At 34.7% G+C, this 22,787-nt stretch overlaps 3 long non-coding RNA genes across 3 annotated transcripts; 2 read left to right on the top strand and 1 right to left on the bottom strand.

Moving 5' to 3' along the window:
• Nucleotides 1-904: 904 nt before the first annotated feature.
• Nucleotides 905-1,740, top strand: LOC145727090 (uncharacterized). The gene is made up of 3 exons (XR_014177776.1): nt 905-1,296; nt 1,449-1,569; nt 1,602-1,740. It is a non-coding gene; the product is annotated as an uncharacterized LOC145727090 (long non-coding RNA).
• Nucleotides 1,741-5,050: 3,310 nt separating this feature from the next.
• Nucleotides 5,051-5,450, top strand: LOC145726834 (uncharacterized). The gene is made up of 2 exons (XR_014177696.1): nt 5,051-5,190; nt 5,289-5,450. It is a non-coding gene; the product is annotated as an uncharacterized LOC145726834 (long non-coding RNA).
• Nucleotides 5,451-14,819: 9,369 nt separating this feature from the next.
• LOC145725985 (uncharacterized) lies at nt 14,820-22,399 on the bottom strand. Its single transcript, XR_014177461.1, has 2 exons — nt 21,775-22,399; nt 14,820-20,440 (listed from the first exon to the last, which is right to left on the bottom strand). It is a non-coding gene; the product is annotated as an uncharacterized LOC145725985 (long non-coding RNA).
• Nucleotides 22,400-22,787: the final 388 nt, after the last annotated feature.

Raw genomic sequence — 22,787 nt, 5'->3', positions numbered from 1 at the left:
GCGTGTGCTACGTGCAAATTGTTTATTGATTCTTTGTGAACAGGTTTCGGCCTTTTAGGCCATCATCAGCACTCAAATTCGTCAGATTAAGGCTGATCCACAGAAGAACACCACGCAATCAGACTTAACCACAGGACTCAAGACGTCCACAACAATTCTTTTCCGGGAGCGCAACACCCAACACAATAACACAAGAATAAGAACACTAACAACAAGATTTCACCTCTAATGTAAAACGTATGTATAGGCTAGTTAAAATTTTTTAAAAGGAGTTCAACATTTAAAACTGTTTTGAGAGGTAATTATTAAAAAGTTAAAAAGTTTGACCAAAGACCTCTAACGACCTAAGGGGCGGTTTAGAGCAAATTTTAAATTAAAAACGTCCGATCCTGGTCAAACTTTTTAATAATTACCTGCCAAAACAGTTTTAACCCTTGAACCCCTCTTAAAAAATGTAACTAGCCTATACAGCCCGGACATGTGGTCGGTGGCTGATTGCGTGGTGGTCTCCGGTTGATCAGCCTTGATCTGACTAATTTGAGTGCTGATGATGGCCTAAAAGGCCGAAACCGGTTCACAAAGGATCAATAAACAATTTGCACGTAGCATACGCTTTTTTCTAAACTACCCTGTGTTCTTCATTCTTCACCGTGCACCAACCTTGAAGCTGGACGGAGCGTGCAGATCAAAGGAACGATATTTAATAGTTAGTCATTTAATCAGAGTCATTTACTTACGGCTACCAGGTGGTAGACTGCATCACATGACGTGTGCCAATTGTGTTGGCTCGTTGAATCAAATAAAGATTGACCCTGTGACAGGATTGATGACAGATCGTGATCAGCTGTGTCTGTTGTATTGCCCCTTCGGGCTGTGACCCTGAATCCGTAAAAGAAAATGAAAATACAGTCGAAAGTGAATTTTCTGCTGTCTATAAAGTGACATATTTAATTGGTTGAAATCGCAGGTTAAGGAATGGCGGTATCGGCAAACGGCAGGACGTTTGCCCTCCAGTAAGGGCAGTCATACCATAGTCATACCAAAGAATAGCTATTTAACAAGAAGAGACAGTTGAAACGAGAAAGCGAATTAGAGAGAGATAGATTTTGCCTACCAAAGTTAAGAGACAATCCACTGATATCGGCTTTGATCGTTAATTATCAGGAGTTTCATTGGTTGGTCATTCAGGTTGTTAAATAACGTTGCCATATCTCAGACCACATCAAATATTTATTTTGAAACATCAGTTTAAAGTTAATAATAGTTAATAAGAATTGATATCTTCCAATGATTAAGGTCCGGTTGTACAATCACAGTTTAAAGCCTAGTTCAGTTGAACTGCGACTGGTACTTAAACTTTTCCATATGAATTGCATTGCTGTCAAAGTGAGGTTTCTGACTTGAACCAGGTTCTAAGGTTGAACCATTGTTGTACAACTGAGCCTAAGAGACGAACTTAAAACACTGACTCAAAAGAAGTAAATAATGATTATAAGAAATTAGTTTATATTTGATCCTGAAAATTAGATGCAATTTTTATTTCAAGATGAAATAAGATAAGAGACAACCGTCAACATGTTGCCTACCGAAGGCAAGCCGAGGTCAGCCAAAAACATCACCCCAACATCAAAGGAATTATGCCGGCTGTCCCTTCTTGTTAAATAGTTATTCTTTGGTCATACCCCAGCCTAATTGATATTTTTCGCGTTTTGACTGTACCATCTCCGTCCTTTTATGAGTATCTTGGTCGCACAGCTAAAGGCCGGTCCATTTGTTTGAATGTCAATGCCGTGTACACTTAGCATTACTCGCTAATCCTTTTCTAGCTTTCTTAATTGTCGCTTTAATGTGTCTATGCTATTTCAAATCCGATCGTAAATGCATGCCCAAATATTTTGCTTCTTGTTCAAAAGGAATATCACTTAACCCAATTTTTACATGGGGTAAATTGTCTTTTTTTCTAGTCTTTGTAAACCAGACAGCTTTACGTTTTCCACTGATAATTGTAAGTTATTATTATCTAGCCTTTCTTTAACATGCTCAAGGAATACCCTTAAGGAAGGTAGTTATTTTAGACTTCATTTCATAAAAGTGTTGTCTAGACCACTGTCAGTTGAGAAATATTTGCTGGCCAAGGTTGTCACATCCTTCATAAGCAGATGTTGAACAGGCGTATTGTGTGTGGTAGCAATAAAACGAACGATTAAATTAATTTCCAAAAGAATGAATTTATTGCATTCAAAACAATAAAATTTACTACTTTCTATTAATAATTGCTTAATGACAGACGCATACATGAGCAACTTGCACAAATTTCAATATGGCGTTGCACCCGGTGACGTAACCGCCAAAAAAAAATATTACCTAGTATCGAAAAAATACACTGTGTTTCGGCTTGTTTGAACTTGTATTTGGATCTTCAAATTTTCAAATCAACCGCCAACGTTTCGACACTATATCGGTGTCATCCTCAGGGCTAAAAAAGATATAAAATTCATAGAACGTTCATAGCCGTTAGTGACGTCAAATTACTACAATTCACATAAAACTTGAATATAAAAACGTTCCACACATTTAACGGTGTTCAAATAAAATAGTTAAATAAAACACTTCTACTTACAACTTATGGTGATGGTAAAATTAGAAAAAAACTAAAAACAAAAGAACTGCCTATGATAAATAGCTGTACTTTGTCTAGGCAACACAAGAATAGCATCTTGGATTTTTCAAATTAAATTAATAGATCTAAATCGTGTTGGGAATATGACCCATAGCCGCCGTACTTTCGAATGGCTTCAGCAGAAATTTATTCACTGTGTGTACCGGCGACCAACCCCACTCTGGCTCACCTAATCGCGTTTTAAATCAAATTTTGTAATAAATGCTGTTAAGATCCGAAGTATCCCTCTGCAGATTGACATTAGGTTTTACCCTACTAATGTGACATATTTCTAAGAAGAGGCGTTTTTCCTACATGTAAAACCTTGACAGATTCAAAATCAAAGTGTGTCCCTCTTCAAAGTGGTGTTTCGCCAATCCTGTCGCATCCTGTTCGCATGTGAAATGTCACAGTCCCGCCGATGTTCAGCTAATCTATTCTGGATATATATTTATATATTTATTTAGCTAACATAACATGATGGGCAAGCTCCACACGGGATTTGGTACCGCACACTACTCTTGTGCTTTGTGTCTATGGGATCCTTAGTTTTTATGAAAAGGTTTTTTGTTGTTGTTGTTGTTTCTGGGTTTTTATGGCACTACCAGCTAGGGGTATTTTGCCAGCTCGTTACGAGAGAGGCTCAGATAGTCGGGCTAGAGCCCCTGAGCACCAGATAGCTACAAAAAGTTCTAAAAAATCGCTCAAAGGCACGATCCGTGCAAAAGATATAGTCATTCCCCCTGGAAACTATAACCGTCACTGTCACATCCACGTGGTCTTCTCCTAGGTTTTCACCCTAGTGCTCCGCACAAGACAATTCCCATAGACTTTTAGGAATCGACGTTTCCACTTAGAGGTCCCACCATCTCCACTCGACCGGCTGCGGAATTCGGTCGTCAACTTCAAATTTCTCTGAACACCGTTTCAAGAAACGTGGTTTCTTAGTGACAAAAAATGGCACTCACGAAACTGACGTGCGACACGTTTCAAGTTGAAAACCGAACTGAAAAGGTTTTTTACTTTCTTAACGCTATACATCCCCACCATCTTACCATTAACGCATAATTTTTCTTTAAGTCGCTCTGAAAGTCAAGGTAAGTATAGCATTGTATAGAAGTTTCATCGTTCTTTTCGGTGGGAATGGATAAATCACTCTGCAGGGGATTGAGCTGAGGAGCATGAGCAAGGAGACGGCTACAGAGGCCCATGGGATACCCGTTCTGTAGCATGTTTTCCGAAGTTGTTCTACATTCCTTTTCCAGTTTCGTTGGTCACAAAGTTTATATATTTTGGTTTGAAATTGTTTATTTTCTGGTTAAGTGGATGAGCAAAGCTGTAATTTAAAATTCTGTACTAAGCTGATGATTGTTCCTAACAACTAGTAGATCGAGAAAGGGTATTGTGTTATCTTTCTCCTTTTCCACTGTAAATTGAATGCTGGGTTCCACACTATTCAATCTAAAAAAGACATTACCGGGCATTTTACTCAGTACAGCATTCAACGAATCATCAACGAACAGAAAAAAGAATGGAACCTCGAAACTCAACTGTTGTACTACGGTGGTCGTAATGTGATCCATCACTAAATTGGCCAGAATAGGGCTTAGTGGCGCTCCCATCGGTGTTCCCTTCTTCTGTTGATAGTGCTGTCTATCATATGAGAAGCAACTACACTTAAATGACAAACAATTCTTTGTTAATGGAAGTGTGTTTACATAGCTCATTCCAATGTTTATCGATAACTTCTTTAACCAAGTTCTGTGAAATGTTCGTAAAAAGAGACTTCACATCAAACGATACCAACACATAATTTTCCGGAAAAGTAGGTACCTAATATCTTTTAAATTTCTTTGTTTTTATACGTAATAGTCGTTTGGTGCATTTTTGCTAGCTCTGATTTAAAAAAAATACATTGTAAATCAACTAGATTTTCCAACTCTTGGTAACACCAGCTTTAAAACAAGTGCAAGTTTTGTAGACCGGTAATAAAAACAACATGGAAAATTCTAAAATTGTATTTATACATACTGCTTTTTGGGAGCATCTTAAGCAGGGACTGGATTCCTTGACAGCTGCACCGTTCACTTTTTTTCAAAGTTTGTTGATGAGCTATGAAGGATTTTAGTTTTTTTGCTGCGTTCACCATCCTCATTCGTTTCACCACCGTTTTGTGAAGATCCATATTTTTTTTGATTACAATCTCTCTCAATTCATCGACTATCTTTTCAAAATTCTCTTCCATAGATGCACTTTTATCACTTTTAGATTTTACGACTTGAGCCATGATGGTGTTGCTTGTACAAAAGTTGTCGACAAAATAATGCGACTTGATCTAGAAAACAAGGTACCTGGCCCTTAACATCTGCATTCCTGGACGGGTGGTAGGTATAGTCTATACGAAGTCAGTTGGGACAGGTCAAAATACGGGGTTCGATCAACACACCACATAAAGAATAGGAAAAAACGAGCAAATTTGTATGTGATTGTCCCCCGTAGAAATTTGCAGCGAGTCAACGTGGACTTGATGTGTGAGTGTCACCAATAATTCTGAGTATAACCACCGTAAAGCTGTTTGATTGGTTGCACCACAGTTTCTATTGGCCAGCATTTTAAAAACTATTTTTAGTTTTTTCAGATGCTTGTTAGACCCTCGATTAGCTTCCTTCCGTACTTGTGAAAAAGGCAGTGCAGTCCGGTATTTAGAGTTTTCATTCGTATCATATTAAAATATAAATAATATTGTTCAGTGTGTGTTTACATATTTAATACAGTTCTTGGGGGTTTAAGTAACATTGTTTATTAACAATGATACCTTTTTCTTACTTGTTTTATTGATCAGTTCATGCAAAAAGCGCCTTAATAAATTTTTATAACGCCGCCCATGTTTAACAAAGATGCCGACGATTATTCCACCAGAATTGTTTTTTGAGTAGTTTCAACTGACTTCGTATATACTATACCTACCTAGCCCCCAATTAAGCAATAAAAGTGTTAACAAACAAATGGTTCATTAATGTTTGTTTAGGCCAAAGTTTACATGACGGATAAACAATCATATTAGAAGTCCGTAAAGTAAAAATTTTATCAAAGATACTATTTTACTTGCAAGTCTTTATCTTGCAACGCTCTATACGTAAATACGTAATCCATGAGAAAAGGAAAGTATTTTGACTTCACATTCTTTGTTTAATAATAACCTTAATTTGATATACAGGGTGGTTCAGGAGTAGATGTAGTAAACTTAAATATGATATGGTTTAAAATGATGAGGTTTTGTTTTTTGTTAATCAATCCCAATCCTTTGACCGGTTTTGCCTTATTCCGGCTCATTAGAAAAGCTGTAAAGCTTCATAATCAAAGAACAAAACCTTAAAAAAAAAGTAGAGTTGAGTACAGATGTCACCAGATGTTGCACAACAGCTATTCTATATGATATTCTGCATTAAATTTTAATTTTTTAATGAAAATGGGAAACTTAATTTTTTAAAGAATGGGAAACTCGAAAACTGGAAATACATCGGGAAATACTACACGTGAAATGGTGGCGATTGACGCAAATATGCCTGATCCGAATGTTGATAGTTTCGAATATACAGGGTGTGAAAATTGAAATTTTGATTATCTGAAACGCTCATTTTTTGCTCCCAATAGTTATTTCTATACCTAGACCGTAAAATGGTATTTTTTCGGCCGAAAGAAAGTTTGGCGTGCGTGACGGCGACACTTCTTCTCTCACACTTCTTCTTCTTCAGATACTTTCCCGTCAGCGTGCGGGATAGTATCACTTTCCGCACTTGTTAGAAAAATAACTATTTCCACGCACGACTGCAATTGCGTGCAGGAGAGTATTGCCTTCCGCACTTGTTAGGAAAATAACTATTTTCAAGCTTAATAACGATACCAAAATGTATATAATTAATAATTTTTAAAAATGGCGGATTATACCCTTTTTTCTTTAATTTTTCCACTTTTAATATCGGCCACCTTGAGTTTAAAGCTTCACATCTCAGTACTCGCCACTTTGCTTCATTTGATATTTTATCTTATGAGTGTATATCAAACTAAGGTTATTTTCAAAAAAATAATGCGCGGTCAAAATAATTCTCTTTTTTCATGAAACACGTATTTAAATAATATAGATTTGCAAGGAAAGGTCTAGTCTAGTCTAGTCTAGGTTGTAACATCTTTGAATTCGTCACGGAAACTTCTAAATAAACATTAAAAAGCCATTTGGTTGTAAACACTTTTATTGCTTTATTGGGGACTAGGTAGGTATGTATACCAACCGGTACCACCAATCCAGGTATGAAAAAGTACTCAGTTTTCTAGTTCAAGTCGCATCATTATTTCGACGTCTTTCGTACAAACAACATCATGGGTCCAGTCGTAAAGTCTAAAAGTGTTAAAAGTGCATCTATGGAAGAGAATCTTGAAGAGATAGTCAACGAATCGAGAGAGACTATAATCAAAAAGAGTGTCGATCTTCACAAAACAGTGGTGAAAAGAACGTGGATGGTGAACGCAGTCAAAAAACTAAAATCCTTCATAGCTCATCAACAAACTTTGAAAAAAAGTGAACGGTGCAGCGGTCAAGAAATCCAGTCCCTGCTTAAGATGCTCCCAAAAAGCTTCTAGTTATTCATCTGTTCCGTTATGTTGTTTCGAGTAAACTTCCTAATTGTTTTACGCAAAATTTTTTTGAAAATTACAGTAAAAACAGTATTCGTAAGTCATAAAATCTTCTATATCTAAGTCAAACATAGAAATTTTAGTCTAGTAGATTTAGATATTATAATTTTAACTTCAGTTTGTTGTTCGTTTTTATGTAAGTATGTATAAATAAAATTTTTGAATATTTTATGTTGTTTTTATTACCGGTCTACAAAACCTGCAGTGGAACTATGTAAGGGAATAGAAAAAAAATCTTTCTTTATCTCACTTTGACTTGTATGTCCTACTATAAGTCTGCCTTGTTTAAATCTCTGTTTCTATCTCTATCAAGTTACATAGTACCCCTACTGCACTTGTTGTTTCAGTTGTTTAAAAGCTGGTGTTACCAAGAGTTTGAAATTCTAGCTTTATAACGTATTTTTTTTTTTAAATCAGAGCTAGCAAAAATGCACCAAAGGACTATTACTTATAAACACAAAGAAATTTAAAAGATATTAGGTACGGTTAGTTTTAAAAAATGGACAAATTTTAAATTAAAAGCGTCCGACCCTGGTCAAACTTTTTAACTTATCAAACTTATTACCGCATGTGAGCACAAGTAGGCATGAAAACGGCAAACAGTGTCGCAGATGATAAACTGGTTATAAAAAATACAAATTTTAAATCATCAATTAACACAACAAACGAACTTAGATATCTGTCAAACACCGCCATTATTTTCGATGCATAATTTATAGCGTCGCCTGAGATTAGAAAATACGTCCTGAATGACGTTAATATTGTTATTAAGTTTATTTATTTCTAATTGAATATGATCTTTAATTTCTTGGATAGTGTTATTATTATTGTGGTTCGCTATATCCTTTGGAAAGCACCAGAAAAACGAATCCATGGGAGCTACATCCGGACTGTTAGGGGGCCATCTGAGTCCCATAATTTCCTATCTTCTATTTTTTCTATTGAAAATTCCCGCCTTAGAAAATGATCACTCATCAGTCCAAATTATTCTGGAAAAATAATCGGGATCTTCATTTAGGTTGTGAAGCATATCTTGACAAAAGTCTAGCCTTTGCTGTTTGTGAGCATTAGAAAAGTCTGCACTGTCTGGTAAAATTTTGTGGGGTCTGTAATTATTTTTATTTTCAACCAGGTATGTAATAACGTTATTTCTTATGTGTAAACCGGGTGGAAAGATGAAAATTACCCGCTTTTACTTTCCACCCGGGTGGAAAGTACTCACTTTCTACTCGGGTAAATGTCACTTTCCACCCGGGTGAATGTCAATATGCGTTTTGTCATATCTGGGCTTACTTTTTATAGTTGAAAGATTGTGCCGCCACCTCTGCAACAGCTCGCAGCTCAGGTGATGATGAGTAACATCTGCGTTTTCAGAAATCTCCATGTTAAAAGCGCTTTTCAGCTCAAAATATTAAAGACAGAATAGCACAATAATGACGTTGTTAAGATTGTAAACAAATCACCAGTCGTTTATTATGGTTGAAGTCATAACTACTCGGGCCTATGGTATTGTTAGAGACTATTAGCAATCAATATTTCAACTGAATGATTTATTAAAAGTTCGATGAGATTTTGATAAATGATTGAAAATAAAATAGTTTATAAGCCACGGTAGAAAGTTTAATTTCGGTCTCGAGATAAAGTTTACCTCGACTTTGTCTCGGCAAACTACCTAATTTCTTGACAGAAATTAAACACTTTCCACCTGAGTATGTAATATACTATTCTTTAATATTCTTTGGATCTTTGAATAACTTTTATTTTATTCTATCTGATGATGTAGGACAATTAGGATACAACACTCTGTAGGCTTGTTTTGAAGCACGTTTGTTTTTATTATTTTCAATGTAACATACTATACAAAGTTAGTTATTTTATTTTGATGAAATCGTACAAAAAATAGTGTAACACACAGTGATAAGCATCACGAAGAGTAATAGCTTTACTTATCTCAGACAAATTAAATCATCCAAACTTTGTCATCGATCAGTAAAGCTTACTTACTGTTCTTGGTAGGTACTTAATATACTATTTTTTGTAGAGCTCGAATCAGCTAAGAAAAGGCCACAGGCGTCATCAAACGATGATGTCACGATCTCTGTACGTCTCGCTTTAAATATTGCTGCTCTCGTTACTTTCCAAGTTGTTGCAGCCAGTCAGTGGCGTGCTATTATTTTATCAGTAAAATGAAACATTTTCGTCGTTTTTAATAAAGAAAATAAAAGACAACAAGTTTTTCAAAGGAATGGAAACTCCTTCTGCTTCTTTCTTCATAAATTGTAAGACGTTACTGACGATTTCACGGCCTTGGCTGTATATGATAACACCTTTCTTTCCAACCTTTTTGAAAGACATTTTGACAAAATAACGTTTTTTATTCATAACACTATGTGAACTTCAACTGCGACCATCAACAATACAACCAAAACACCAGACTAAAACGGAACCTAACCTAACCCCCTAAGTCTCCCTGTCCGCCACTACATTTTTTTAAACTTGGCAACACCGTTTAGAGTGCCGGCTAGTAAAAGCATATAAAAAGGTCCAAATGTCCCTGGCCGCTGCCGCATCTGTTTTAATTGTGTCCAAGTAAAAACCGTACTACGTTGCCAAGTGGCTTTTTGACCGCTTAACAATATATTTTCGGGAATATTTTAATAGGACGCCTCTGATTATATCTAATGCGACGGCAACTGTAGAAGGAGAAAGAAATAGTTTTAAAAACTGCGTCATTGATGATGCGGTGGCCTTTTCTCATCTGATTCGAGCTCTAGTGACCCCTTACAACCTGAAAAATAAAAACTGCAATAAACATTTGTTTAATGTTACTTTTAAAATTAATTTGGAAAAATTGCAATAACTCCACTTTTTTTACCACCAAAGTTTTCCAGTATGGTAAAGAAAAATCCTTTCATTTTACGAAAGTCTCAGAATAACAGTAGACTGTGGTGTCATTAACGCTAAATGAAAACTTAAACAACCACAAAGGAAGTTTTTATTTTCTTCTCTTTCTACTTTTTTTAACCTTAATATTATGTTTAGTCCACTGCCAGTTGAGAAATAAGTGTATTTGCTGGCCAAAGTTGCCACATCTTCCATGAAGAGATGGCGAGGTGGCGTATTGGGTGTGACAACAATAAAAAGAGAACAATTAATATAACATTTCCAAAAGAATTAATTTATTGCATTCAAAACATGTCAGATTTTTAAAAAGCTGGTTTTCAAAGCAATAAAGCTCACTATTTTTTTATTAATAATTGCTTGGCGTTGCACCCCTTTGATTTAAAAAAAAAAAGTTGTAAAGCAACTAGAATTTCAAACTCTTGGTAATACCAGCTTTTAAACAACTGAAACAACAAGTATAGCTCGAATCAGATGAGAAAAGGCCACCGCATCATCAATGACGCAGTTTTTAAAACTATTTCTTTCTCCTTCTACAGTTGCCGTCGCATTAGATATAATCAGAGGCGTCCTATTAAAATATTCCCGAAAATATATTGTTAAGCGGTCAAAAAGCCACTTGGCAACGTAGTACGGTTTTTACTTGGACACAATTAAAACAGATGCGGCAGCGGCCAGGGACATTTGGACCTTTTTATATGCTTTTACTAGCAGGCATTCTAAACGGTGTTGCCAAGTTTAAAAAAATGTAGTGGCGGACAGGGAGACTTAGGGGGTTAGGTTAGGTTCCGTTTTAGTCTGGTGTTTTGGTTGTATTGTTGATGGTCGCAGTTGAAGTTCACATAGTGTTATGAATAAAAAACGTTATTTTGTCAAAATGTCTTTCAAAAAGGTTGGAAAGAAAGGTGTTATCATATACAGCCAAGGCCGTGAAATCGTCAGTAACGTCTTACAATTTATGAAGAAAGAAGCAGAAGGAGTTTCCATTCCTTTAAAAAACTTGTTGTCTTTTATTTTCTTTATTAAAAACGACGAAAATGTTTCATTTTACTGATAAAATAATAGCACGCCACTGACTGGCTGCAACAACTTGGAAAGTAACGAGAGCAGCAATATTTAAAGCGAGACGTACAGAGATCGTGACATCATCGTTTGATGACGCCTGTGGCCTTTTCTTAGCTGATTCGAGCTCTACAGGATTTGTAGACAGGTAATAAAAATAACATACATGATATTAAAATTTTATTTTTCCAATTTTGGCATATAAAGTGACACTTTTCAAAACTGATTAGAGTGACAAAACGTTTTACTTTATGTAACTAGTTATGAAAAGTTCATTTCATCACTCCCTGTTTTTATGCATTTCCGTAGAAACATATGGGCGACATCCATCATAACATGTCGTTGTCACTGTTTATACAAGGTGCTGTGAAAGTGAATATTTGTGTTAAATCACTTTAAAAGATGGTTTTTACCGCTTTTTGGTCAAAATTAGAAAAAATTATGTATGCAACACGTTTCGAAAATGTCTTATTGTGTAACTCATTCAAATTGTAGGACCTCGCTGCACTCGCCCTACAAACATTCATTCGTTACACAAAATCGATCTTTTCGTAACTGGTTACATAAATAGCTATTATACATACTTACATGAAAACGAACAACAAACAGAAGTTAAAATCTGTGGTATGACTTAGACAATTAGGAAGTTCACTCGAAACAACATAACGGAACAAAAGCTTGAAGCTTGAAGAACTAGAAGCTTTTTGGGAGCATCTTAAGCAGGGATTGGATTTCTTGACCGCTGCACCGTTCACTTTTTTTCAAAGTTTGTTGATGAGCTATGAAGGATTTTAGTTTTTTGGCTGCGTTCACCATCCACATTCTTTTCACCACCGTTTTGTGAAGATCAATACTTTTTTTGATTACAATCTCTCTCGATTCGTTGTCTCTTCAAGCTTCTCTTCCATAGATGCACTTTTAGACTTTACGGCTGGAGCCATCATGTTGCTTGTACGAAAGATGTCGAAATATTAATGCGACTTGAACTAGAAAACTGAGTACTTGTCTTTCAACTTTTTCATGCCTGGATTGGTGGTACCAGTTGGTGTACCTACCTAGTGCCCAATAAAGCAATAAAAGTGTTTACAACCAAATGGCTTTTTAATGTCTATCTAGAAGTTTTCGTGACGAATTCTAAGATGTTACAACCTAGACTTGACTAGACTAGACCTAAACAATCTTATTAAGTCCGTGAATTAAAACTTAATCACAGATATCAATTATTCTCTTGCAAATCTATATTATTTAAATACGTGTTTCATGAGAAAAGATAATTATTTTGACCGAGCATTCTTTGTTTGAAAATAACCTTAGTTTGATAGACATGGTACTCCAGAATGAGATGCATAAAACGAAATATGATATTCTACATTTAATCTTAATTTTTCTTACTCCCATAAACATAGGTGTGCAAACGTTCTACGGAGTGATATAGGTATGTAATTAAAGAAACAGCAAAAATTTGATTGCTGTAAAACCGCTTGAGAAAATAAAAATTACTATTAAGTTCCTCGTTCAATAATGGAGACAAAACTAGCGTAACATTTTATAGTTGGAATTTTACCTTTCTTAAATGACGAATTTGAATTGAATTGAATTTATTAGCATCTTTGTTTTTCACATAATTATAAAACACGTGAAATAGAAGATTTAAAAAAAAAGCTGGTCGTTGATATTATGATATTGGCATTTTGTTCGTGTATTCGATTCGAAGAAGTCATTAACACCCCATACCAAAGTTCACTGAATTGTTCTCTAAAGTTTGCCAGTACCTACCAATTGCAAGATGTGTATTTTCTAGTCCAGAGATTCCCAACAATATTTTTCACAGGACCTCATCCATTTGCTATAATGGCAAGGACCCCCAGTAATTCCTAACTCCCCCCCCCCCCCCGCACACCCAACTTCAATCAACTAAGCCTAAGTTTAGCTAGTAGTTTACAAGTAGCAAAAGAGCAAAATTTGTAGTTTTCTTTATTTAATTGTTTGAGAAATTAAGGTTGACATTTTGAGAAAGAAGATGGAGCTTATTTTTTTTTCAACTTTGTCATTATTTGTTTTTTTGATTTTCAAATACTGCTAACGCTAAAGTTTCTTTTACAAATAATTTTTACATCCATCAGTACACAGTTTTAGTTCTTAATGAACTTAAAACTATAGGCTCGTCTATTTACAGTGACGGCACTAGAGAGCGCTAGCGTCAGTTGCCGGACGATAGCTTTCGCTGAAGCGCTCAGAAAGCGCATAAAATAAAAGCCTGTTACTGTACCAAATATGTAAACTTTTTGTATTCTAATGATATCTTGGGGATCCTTCTGGCGTGGCTTGCGGACCCCCAGGGGTCCGCGGACCACCTGTTGGGGACCACTGTTCTAGTCTAAACCCCAGCAGTTATGTATACGGTGGTAAAAGTGATGTGTATGAAACATCATGCAGTAAAGCAGCTTCTTTATGTCACCTTATACCAGAATTGTTGATGTTTTAAGAACTTGTCGGTTTTCTTATTCAGATTGTTTAACTTTTTGTATATCGACTTAACAATAAATATTTAAATACCAATTATCCACTATCCGATAGACCATCAAAAAATATGTTGACATGTCATTTTGCAGAGAAACGCTTCCTAAGGAAGATACAGTCCTTCAAAACTTAGTTTAATAGAAAACGAAATTGATTCAAAATTTATTTTAGGAGATAACCGAGTTATTACGTTTTAAAACACAAAAAAAAGGAAAAAGTAACATTTTATTTTATAAAAATAAATCTGCAAGAAGTGGTGTCTCCTTCAAAAAATAAATTGACATGTATGTTGTCATTTTTTAAAAGACCTCATCCTAAGAGAATTACAGCCCTCTAAAGTTCAGAAAATTCAGACCATTTTTTTTCAATTTATCTAGAAGCGCTCAAAGGCTTCCGTATGCTTCTACAGCAGTTTAACAGCTTCCAAAAGTTTCTAAAACCGTCTACAAGGTTTCAAATGCCTTAAAGGCAGTCCAGAACCTTTAAGGCTCTTTAAACTGTCCAAACACCTTCCAAATGCTCCTAAAAAGGTTTTAAAACACTACAGAAACTCCAAAATGCTTTTCAAGCAGTCTAAGGGCTTCCAAACAAACTTCAACTAGTCTAGAAGCTACTCAAAAATTCCATGGCAGTCTAAAAGATTCCGTATGCTTCTAGAGCAGAGTAAAAGTTTTCAAAATTCACATGTCTTAAAAGCAGTCCAGAACCTTCCATGCTCCTAAAGTAGTCTAAAAAGATTTTAAAACACAACAGAAACTCCAAAATGCTTCTAAAGCAGTCGGAAGTTGTTCAAAACAGTCTAGAAGCTTCCAAAATCAGTTAGAACAGTTTAGAAGATTCCAAATGCTTTAAACTAGTATAGAAGCTCCCAGAAGATATTGTCACGTTTAATTTATGAGCCCTTTCGGATTCATTAATTAAACTGACTCACGACGATAAACGTCGTGCCGGGATCTCAGTTTTAAGGATGGAATCAAACACTGAGTTTTCTATTAAACACTTAAATCTATTAACCAAACAATACAGTCATGAACACACTAAAAGTTGACAATTTAACAATTCGTACTTACATATCATAAGCTAAGGACTTAGCATTTTCTGGCGGCTGGCTTGGTCACTTTCGCGTTGGAACTACTTTGGAGAACGGACTACTTAACTTGATCTTCTTGACCGAGGAGAGTCGACATCTCGACTTCCTGGGTCAGCTGGTCGCGCTGCCGTTGATTGGTTTACACTCTCTCCTACTGCTAAAATCGGCGTATTTTATACCCGATTGATCGGCTGACGCAGTTTGTTATTGTCGCTTGTTTTTCACATTTCTGCAAAGCAGGTGGTGGTGACTCATCACCGATACGGTGCACTCGGTGCATGACACATTCGGTGCATCGTGATGCGACCTTGCCTCGTGCGCTTAATATTTTGCAATCCTCGAATACTCTTATGTTTTTAAGTCAATCAGTCCATCTTTTGAATTAATGGATTTTCCATTCGTGACATATGCCTCCGCCCCAGAAAAACTGGTCCCCAGTTTTAAAACAAAAGATACTATATACTCTCCTTAAAAACAACTATCTTGAAAAAATATCTAACTTGTAACAGTATTATACAATTAAACCAAAATTTCAGATTGACGTACATAAAAACCATTAGAACAATCGATAAGTTACGGTACTATTAAGTACATTATGATTAAAGCACAGTATTGCTTATGATCAACACAAATAACTTACTAACACTAATAAACCCAGAAAAGGATAATGGAGTAGATTTATAAAGAAAGAAGTATCTAGGCTTCGAAAATACCAATTATTGAATGTGCGTAAAATACTTTACTCCATTTGCCTTACATCGCATCCATTTAAATAATTTCTTAAATCTAACATAGTTTAATAGAGCAACACAGAGGACATTATTGTTAAGCCGAGAATAGTTCACTCTTACCACGAAGATGTTCACTGCGCATAACTGAATGCCAATATAATGTTACGTGTTTCTTATTACTTGCATCAAATTGATGGATGTGACGTGGGTAAAAGTCCAATGACGTGTAGGTATTGCGTGTGGACTATGTTGTATACCAACGTCAACAGTCGTGGAAGAAATTAAATGTCTTCAGCAGAGCAGGATCAGCGTGTGGTATTATTTCGATCTGGCTTGTTGACTCTCATGTGTGCGTTTACATGAAATAAAAATAGGAACAAAGGTTAATATGTGTTCATTAAGGCTTAATATACTTATATCCAAAGTATACTCTGCATGCAGTGTTACGTATTACTTTATGAAGTTAACTGACATGTTAAAATAAACAGGAATTCGGTCCTGAAACTAAAAAGTTTGAACTCCGTAAGTATAAGACGCTCTAGTTTTCATTTTATGGAAAATAGAACGTATTTGCCTGTTTCAAAAAATACAGAAACATTAACCGTTTCTAATCAACTTCAAATCCTTTTGGAGAAGTTTGTTTTATCACAAATTGGATATAATGTCCTCAATCAAATGCTTTTCTTTCATTGATTTCTGTAAAACTAAAAATATGCCATTAGTATGTAAATGCAAGTAGGTATTAAATGATTAACTTAAATCCTTTCTGGCGTATTAAAAAAAACTCTAATTATTGCATTTCCACAAATTTGCATTGTTTGTCTTGATTTCACTTTGCCTTACAAAGCTGAATCAAGGCTAAAGTTTGTCTTACTAAAAATGTCACGTTTAAAAACTCAGATGTCAAGTAGACCTTATCAATCAAATCAAAATGTCAAGTAGACCTTATTGCTGCTGATAAGCAGAATATGGAATATTCTTCCCTATATTTCCAAAAGGCTCTAACAAAGCAACAAACGGCTGTGCTACCGCTTGCTCTATATCATCTCTAGTTTGAGGATTAATGGGCCCCCCTGCTCGCACTTGCGCCTGGTTATCCGGATTCGGGCACAGTGCCGGATTGCGGACAACCTGACTTGCGTGGGATTCAGGTGGTCCCATAAGTTTGCGGTCCAAACGCACCTCCAGAAGATGCGCCAGCAGAATTCACTTCTGATGTTTCAACCCTTTGTTGTGTTTGGGGTACTACTGGTACCCGAAACTGGTGAAACGTAGCATTCGGTATATAAATATGCGTGTATTGGGAATGATTCGGTTGATTCAAAAATTACGTAATGAAAATCAATATGCACATAATGTAAACCGTCTTCCTAACTTGGACTATTTAAATTAGTCATTTATTTATGCGCGCAGCGACACATTCATTTCTCATCGCTCGCGAATTAGTTGCGTTCTTCGCAAAAATGCATAAGCAATATTAATTTTTTCATATATTTATCTTTATTCGTTGGTAGGTACCTACATGGTCTCATTGAGATATTCCGAATTGGTTAACCAGCGAATTCCATGGTTTTAAGCATGGTGCACTCATTAACCTTTGGGAAAAATTTCTCTGATAACCTAATATGACAAGTGTTCAAGTTTCAAAATTTGCTACTAGTATCTTGACATCTTGACCGTGCAATACAGTCTTTACTTGTCAATGTTCAATAATTATTTAGCCCAGTTTTATTTCGTAAAGTCTTCAATTAATCAATTTACTCATACAATGAAAAATCATGATATAAAACTCAAGTGTACACTTCTTAACTTTTATAATAACAATGGCCATTTTTCTTAATTATTCTCATATGCTAAAAATTTGCATGTCAAAATGAAATTACAATGATATTTATCCATACGCAGTTTGGAGCATGACTTAAATAACAAAGTGATTACCATACTGTATGCGGCATAAGAAAAGAATTATCTAATCAATTGTTTAGGTTACGTACCTATATATCGCATTTTTTCATGTGCACAAAACACAAAATATATCCTACTGTAGGATAATTCATTTAAGCAAATAAAAGTAAATCATTTTCATAACTTAATTATGAGCATTTTGACTTTATCGGGCTTGTAGCTTGTAACTCTGAATTATTCAGCAGTTCAATATTTGTTTCAAAAAAGTAGTCGTAGTCAGTCTGCTAGAAATTTGTACAACTTATTGTACATCGTAATGAGACGATCCTATAAACGGAATTAAGGTAAACGATTAAAGCAACTACTACGCAAATTTCCAGGATAACGTATAACCGGTTGCTGTCAGGAATAGGAATCTCCGTTGCCTGAAAATGTTGACAAATTTAGCTACTTTATATGGATCTTTTTATATCCGAGTTTAAAGAAGTCTAGTATCGATTTGCTTCAAAGACCCAATTTCCAAAACATATGTTAAGGTGTAGCATACACACAATCATTTCAGCCTGCTACTAATTTCGCATTCAACGAGTATTTTTGGTTTGTTCCTTAAGAAAAATTCATGCACCGCCCTAACCTCGCTAACAGCAAACAGTATTGCTGTGTGGCACTAAAACAAATATTTATCAACATGTACAGACCTTTCTGTATCAGAAACTTCTCAACTGAGAAGGGAAAAATCAGAAACAACTACTTTGAGAGCTAATACTCCTACCAACATTGAATTATACTGTTTTTCCTGTTGAATTCTTGAGTATTTAAATTACTCCTTTATAAAAGATACCAATATTTTTTCATTGGCAATTCAATAATTATTTCATTTAATTATGAATCCTGAGCTGGACATCTTCGTACAGATGCACCAAAAATAGTTCAACTGCATGTAAGTTGAAACTTTAGTACTCATCTCATCTTACATAATCAGGTATTACGCTCAGCTAGCGTTTTTCACCTTAATTATTAGACGTAATAAAATTCAGCTGAAATAAATTAAAAATAAAGTCACATTATCATGATGTGTGGGTCTTGTCGTCTCATTCGAGCAGTATGTCTGTTGAATGTGTTAAATATCACTTCAGAAATACTTTATTACAAATGTATGATTTTCCATTTGTATTAAAAAAAAAACACTTTTTAAATCAGTTGTCATTTTTTTCATAGTAAAAACAAATTTAATTATTTTTAGCCAATACAATATTTCGACTTGTTATTCCATGTAGGTAAATTATCATGTGCATTTAGAAAAAAAAAAACATTAAAATTCATCAATCAGCAGTTTTCTTATCGACACCTTCGCGGCGATGCGACGAGACGAGTGCAATAAAGCAAGTCGGTCACACCGGCACGCGGCGTCAAATAGAACTAATTAGTCTGCTTTACTTTATTTTCCACTAATGTCGCGATTTTTGCAAGCGACCAAATAATAACCTTCGATTTTTTATGTACTGTTCGTTTTCAAACGATAGAAACATATCGAAATCCTCTTTAACTCTGCACTATGCTTTTATTTAAAGCTGGTACCTACACATAATAAGTAAAAAATTATTTGTCGACAATTAGAAGTTTCATTCCGGCACACTTTTTGTCGTTATCGGGAATGCTTGACCTCGACATCGAAATAACACAATCCGCTGTTTTACAGTGTGGATTTTATTTTTTAACTTTAGATTTAGAAGTCATGTAAAAATTAATTTAATAGCATGCTGCAGTATGTAAAATTCATTTTTTTTTCTCAAAATATTTGATTTTTCAGCTTAACTTTTATACAAACTTCTACTAAATAGAAATGCTAAAAGCATACATTTTGCTTTGAATATTGTAATCCACAAAATTGGGATACAGGGAATATTACATTTTTTAATTCGACTTGGTCGGCTGTGTCTCTATTTTGGTGTGAAGTTTTACGAGTTGATTTAAACATCGCAACTTTTCTTCGATAATCTATATTATCGATTTCATTTATGTTACTTGTCTGTAAATTAGGATGTAACATTTTCGATTGAACAGGAAAATCGGACTGAAACTTATTAGCAGTTTTTGATTTGCGTTTTTCTGAAATGCATAACATTGATTCCTTTGTCGTATTTGTGTTGATTGATTCATTAACGTCGAATTTACCTATAACAGAATGCTTTAAAATAGGAACTGTTCTAAATCCCTTATTGACAATTTTAATGTATAAATTGTGCCCATTTTGCAAAAATGGTGTGTCTACACACAGATTTCTTGGACATAAATAACTGTCTCTTTTAATAAAATTGCATTTTGTTAAATCCGGCACATTATTCGCGGTTTTCAATTTTAACGTTATTTGCGTATTTGGTTTTACAATATACTTTCGAGCAACTTTTAATTTTATTACAGGTTTTACTGTGTTTTTGACGTCAGAAATTTCTACACCCATTAGATACTCTTTCTGAACTTGGTTTTTAGATGTAACATCTAAATCAGGTCGATTGAGATTAACTGTTACTTTATCGTTGTTGTTTGTTGAAAAACTCAAAATATTTTTATTGTTATCAATTATTGCGTTAAAATTTGATAGAAAATTATGTCCCAAAATTAAAGGTTTAGAAAGGTTTTTCACTACTAATGCTTCAACTTCCAACTTTATGTTGTTAATTTTTAGAGTTACTTTTGAAGTACCTATTGGGTTAACAGTATAACCTCCTACTGAAGTTAATTGGATTTTCTCCGATGATAAAGACATGTTAGTTATAAGATTTAAATCAATTAAATTTGGTTCACATCCTGTATCTAAAATTACATCAAACAAATTGTCTTCGTTATTTATTGAAGCTTTGATTGACAATAAATTGCTATCTTTACTGTTTGTCGAGTTTAGAGCAACTTCATCGACACACAACATTGAGTTTTCACATTCACTAGGATTCTGATGTGTAGAAACATTCTTATTTTGTCCAAAATTGTAAAACTTGTTGCTACCTCGATTAAAATTTTTACGTTTTGATGAACAATTATTTCTGGTATTATTATTTCTTATACCGCGATTTTGATCAAACCTAGAATAATTTTGCTTTTCTCGTGACACGTTTTGATAGTAAAAATCATTTTTGTTTAACTTGGTCCCTTTGTAATTATTATTTCCACAATAATTGTTGGACTGAAATTCACAATTTTTACAATACTTATTTGACCAAGTGCGATTACCATCGAATTTGTTTTTCAATCGATCATTACGAGACCGAAAATTCATTCCGTCCGAAATGTAAAATTTACTTTGCCGATTCATTTGATTAAATAATACACGCTCTTTAATATTACTTATTTTCAAGACTAGTTGGTTTAAATCACTCAAATTTGTATTATTAGAGCTTAGCAAATAATACATTTCAAAACACGACGGATTTAAACCGTTTTCAAAATAATCTCTAAAAGTTTCAAAAGACATGTCTGGGCTAATTTCATTTGCCAAGGTAAGTAAGTCATAATAATAAGTTTTAATGTCTTCATTGTCCCGATGTTTACGCGTGTTTAATCTAAATTTCAATTTACGAAATGGTTGGTCACCTGCGAATTCTTTTAGAAAATCTGTTCGAAATATTGCCCAAGTATTCAAAACATTTTTTGGATCATTTACATAGTTTTGATACCAAACTTGTGCTGGTCCGTCCAAATAATTATTAAAATATGAAATCTTTAAAGAATAAGTCCAGTTGTTTAATCTTGCGGACTTTTCATATTTATTTAAAAATGTAATGGGGCAATCATTTGATGGATTAAACGTAGGTGGACACGTAAATTTAGGGATGGCCGGGGTTTTTGGTTCGGCCAGTGCTGTACGTAAAGTTATATTAGCCATTAATTTCTTGACTTTTTTAACATAAGACACGATCGTTTCAGTAATACTGACATGCTTTTAACAATTTAGAAAACAAATATTCAAAATGACAATGTAGAACAAAATTAATTATGCAAAAAGAAAAATTGTATTTTTGCTTTAAAGAGGTAATTTTCACTCATGATGAGAAAAATCAAAAATATTTTTTCTGGTTTAAAAATTCACTTTTTTTTTAACAGTGTTATACACACATTTACACACATTATTTTCCTGAATCTGAATCATACCCCAAAAGATAAAATAAAAATAAAAAACTCAACTATTGTTTTTCATCCATCTCAAAACAGACCGGCACCTCCACCAAATGTCACGTTTAATTTATGAGCCCTTTCGGATTCATTAATTAAACTGACTCACGACGATAAACGTCGTGCCGGGATCTCAGTTTTAAGGATGGAATCAAACACTGAGTTTTCTATTAAACACTTAAATCTATTAACCAAACAATACAGTCATGAACACACTAAAAGTTGACAATTTAACAATTCGTACTTACATATCATAAGCTAAGGACTTAGCATTTTCTGGCGGCTGGCTTGGTCACTTTCGCGTTGGAACTACTTTGGAGAACGGACTACTTAACTTGATCTTCTTGACCGAGGAGAGTCGACATCTCGACTTCCTGGGTCAGCTGGTCGCGCTGCCGTTGATTGGTTTACACTCTCTCCTACTGCTAAAATCGGCGTATTTTATACCCGATTGATCGGCTGACGCAGTTTGTTATTGTCGCTTGTTTTTCACATTTCTGCAAAGCAGGTGGTGGTGACTCATCACCGATACGGTGCACTCGGTGCATGACACATTCGGTGCATCGTGATGCGACCTTGCCTCGTGCGCTTAATATTTTGCAATCCTCGAATACTCTTATGTTTTTAAGTCAATCAGTCCATCTTTTGAATTAATGGATTTTCCATTCGTGACAATATCAGCCAGTTTAGAAGCTTCCAACAAATTTTGTGAACCGTGTAAGAGATTCCAAATGCCTCTAAAGCATTCTAGAACCTTCAATATGTTGTTTAAACAGTTCAAAAACCGTCCAAATGCTCTCAAGTAGTTCAAAATACTTTTGAAAGTTTTCAAAACAGTCTAAAATTTTCCGTGCTACTAAAGCATTTAAAAAAAAAAATTGCATCTCTGAAAGAGTTTTGTGCTTTTTTAAAGCTTTTTATGCTTTTTTAAAGAAAATGATTTTGCTTTTTAAGCGCTTTTTTTCACGATTTTTGTGTTTTTTTTATACAAACCACGGTGGAAATTTTAATTTCTGTCTCGAGATAAAGTCAGTAAATTGAAAAAATGAAAACAAACGAC

Source organism: Ips typographus, linkage group LG3, assembly GCF_016097725.1.
Source record: "Ips typographus isolate SLU linkage group LG3, UJ_Ityp_2.0, whole genome shotgun sequence".
NCBI classification, from domain to species: domain Eukaryota; kingdom Metazoa; phylum Arthropoda; class Insecta; order Coleoptera; family Curculionidae; genus Ips; species Ips typographus.
This window is presented reverse-complemented; position numbering and strand designations above follow the sequence as displayed.